This window comes from Alosa sapidissima, chromosome 12 (genome assembly GCF_018492685.1).
Source record: "Alosa sapidissima isolate fAloSap1 chromosome 12, fAloSap1.pri, whole genome shotgun sequence".
NCBI lineage: Eukaryota > Metazoa > Chordata > Actinopteri > Clupeiformes > Clupeidae > Alosa > Alosa sapidissima.
Window position 1 is genome coordinate 11,901,808 of NC_055968.1, and position 2,500 is coordinate 11,904,307.

The following is a 2,500-nucleotide window of genomic DNA, read 5'->3' on the forward strand; positions in this document are numbered from 1 at the left end:
CGACATATTTTTTAGCCCTGTGAAGCAGGCAGTTCAACAGACTGGCATAGCCTTTGCTAGCTCGGCACAAGAGTAGCAACTTTCAAACCGCAAGGCGTCTCTGGAAGTGGAGGCAACAGCTGTATCAAAAAGCTTGCTCCAATTCGGTCACCTCCAGACACTGCAAGCGGGGCGTGGCTCAGAATCCCAAGACTTGCAGCAAACGCGGAGAGGGACGTCGACATTTGCTCACGAGGCCCTGATAAAAGGACAGGCTCGGTCTTCGCAAATCAGAAGATAATGGCAGTGGTGGGATTTGAACCTACGCCTCCAGAGAGACTGGAGCCTAAATCCAGCGCCTTAGACCGCTCGGCCACACTACCCTACAGGGCAAAACCCTCAGAAGGGAAGAATTCCTCACTTCTGTTAGCGAGCTGGCTAGAGAAGACAGGCGACATGACTGTCATTCACCCATTGGTTTTGAGGGCAAAGCCATCTCTTCTTGCACTGCTGGTCATAATGGCAGCAGTGGGATTCGAACCCCCGCCCCCGAAGAGACTGGAGCCTTAATCCAGCCCACTGCTGCCTTAGACCGCTCGGCCACGCTACCCTGTGTTTTCACGGGAATGAGGAGGCGCAAATGTCGTAGTGAGACCGGAGGCCTTCGGGGCTCAGTAAAGAGGACTTTAATTAAAGAGAGAGCTCTGCGTTGGCCGGGAATCGAACCCGGGTCAACTGCTTGGAAGGCAGCTATGCTAACCACTATACCACCAATGCCACACTGATGGGGAAAAGCCTTTGCAACAAGGCTAAGCCAAAGTAGGCCTATCAGTCAGGCCCTTTGCAGTCCCGACATATTTTTTAGCCCTGTGAAGCAAGCAGTTCAACAGACTGGCATAGCCTTTGCTAGCTCGGCACAAGAGTAGCAACTTTCAAACCGCAAGGCGTCTCTGGAAGTGGAGGCAACAGCTGTATGAAAAAGCTTGCTCCAATTCGGTCACCTCCAGACACTGCAAGCGGGGCGTGGCTCAGAATCCCAAGACTTGCAGCAAACGCGGAGAGGGACGTCGACATTTGCTCACGAGGCCATGATAAAAGGACAGGCTCGGTCTTCGCAAATCAGAAGATAATGGCAGTGGTGGGATTTGAACCCACGCCTCCAGAGAGACTGGAGCCTAAATCCAGCGCCTTAGACCGCTCTGCCACACTACCCCACAGGGCAAAACCCTCAGAAGGGAAGAATTCCTCACTTCTGTTAGCGAGATGGCTAGAGAAGACAGGCGACATGACTGTCATTCACCCATTGGTTTTGAGGGCAAAGCCATCTCTTCTTGCACTGCTGGTCATAATGGCAGCGGTGGGATTCGAACCCACGCCCCTGAAGAGACTGGAGCCTTAATCCAGCGCCTTAGACCGCTCGGCCACGCTACCCTGTGTTTTCACGGGAATGAGGAGGCGCAAAGGTCGTAGTGAGACCGGAGGCCTTCGGGGCTCAGTAAAGAGGACTTTAATTAAAGAGAGAGCTCTGCGTTGGCCGGGAATCGAACCCGGGTCAACTGCTTGGAAGGCAGCTATGCTAACCACTATACCACCAACGCCACACTGATGGGGAAAAGCCTTTGCAACAAGGCTAAGCCAAAGTAGGCCTATCAGTCAGGCCCTTTGCAGTCCCGACATATTTTTTAGCCCTGTGAAGCAAGCAGTTCAACAGACTGGCATAGCCTTTGCTAGCTCGGCACAAGAGTAGCAACTTTCAAACCGCAAGGCGTCTCTGGAAGTGGAGGCAACAGCTGTATGAAAAAGCTTGCTCCAATTCGGTCACCTCCAGACACTGCAAGCGGGGCGTGGCTCAGAATCCCAAGACTTGCAGCAAACGCGGAGAGGGACGTCGACATTTGCTCACGAGGCCCTGATAAAAGGACAGGCTCGGTCTTCGCAAATCAGAAGATAATGGCAGTGGTGGGATTTGAACCCACGCCTCCAGAGAGACTGGAGCCTAAATCCAGCGCCTTAGACCGCTCGGCCACACTACCCTACAGGGCAAAACCCTCAGAAGGGAAGAATTCCTCACTTCTGTTAGCGAGCTGGCTAGAGAAGACAGGCGACATGACTGTCATTCACCCATTGGTTTTGAGGGCAAAGCCATCTCTTCTTGCACTGCTGGTCATAATGGCAGCAGTGGGATTCGAACCCCCGCCCCCGAAGAGACTGGAGCCTTAATCCAGCGCCTTAGACCGCTCGGCCACGCTACCCTGTGTTTTCACGGGAATGAGGAGGCGCAAAGGTCGTAGTGAGACCGGAGGCCTTCGGGGCTCAGTAAAGAGGACTTTAATTAAAGAGAGAGCTCTGCGTTGGCCGGGAATCGAACCCGGGTCAACTGCTTGGAAGGCAGCTATGCTAACCACTATACCACCAACGCCACACTGATGGGGAAAAGCCTTTGCAACAAGGCTAAGCCAAAGTAGGCCTATCAGTCAGGCCCTTTGCAGTCCCGACATATTTTTTAGCCCTGTGAAGCAAG

At 53.4% G+C, this 2,500-nt stretch overlaps 7 non-coding genes across 7 annotated transcripts; all 7 read right to left on the minus strand.

Annotated features, from left to right (window-relative positions):
* Window positions 1–280: 280 nt before the first annotated feature.
* On the minus strand, window positions 281–362 carry trnal-uag. The gene has a single exon. It is a non-coding gene; the product is annotated as a tRNA-Leu (tRNA).
* A 322-nt stretch (window positions 363–684) lies between these two features.
* trnag-ucc lies at window positions 685–756 on the minus strand. The gene has a single exon. It is a non-coding gene; the product is annotated as a tRNA-Gly (tRNA).
* Window positions 757–1,109: 353 nt separating this feature from the next.
* trnal-uag lies at window positions 1,110–1,191 on the minus strand. Its single transcript has one exon. It is a non-coding gene; the product is annotated as a tRNA-Leu (tRNA).
* A 137-nt stretch (window positions 1,192–1,328) lies between these two features.
* trnal-aag lies at window positions 1,329–1,410 on the minus strand. Its single transcript has one exon. It is a non-coding gene; the product is annotated as a tRNA-Leu (tRNA).
* A 95-nt stretch (window positions 1,411–1,505) lies between these two features.
* On the minus strand, window positions 1,506–1,577 carry trnag-ucc. The gene has a single exon. It is a non-coding gene; the product is annotated as a tRNA-Gly (tRNA).
* Window positions 1,578–1,930: 353 nt separating this feature from the next.
* On the minus strand, window positions 1,931–2,012 carry trnal-uag. Its single transcript has one exon. It is a non-coding gene; the product is annotated as a tRNA-Leu (tRNA).
* Window positions 2,013–2,326: 314 nt separating this feature from the next.
* trnag-ucc lies at window positions 2,327–2,398 on the minus strand. Its single transcript has one exon. It is a non-coding gene; the product is annotated as a tRNA-Gly (tRNA).
* Between the last annotated feature and the right edge of the window lie 102 nt (window positions 2,399–2,500).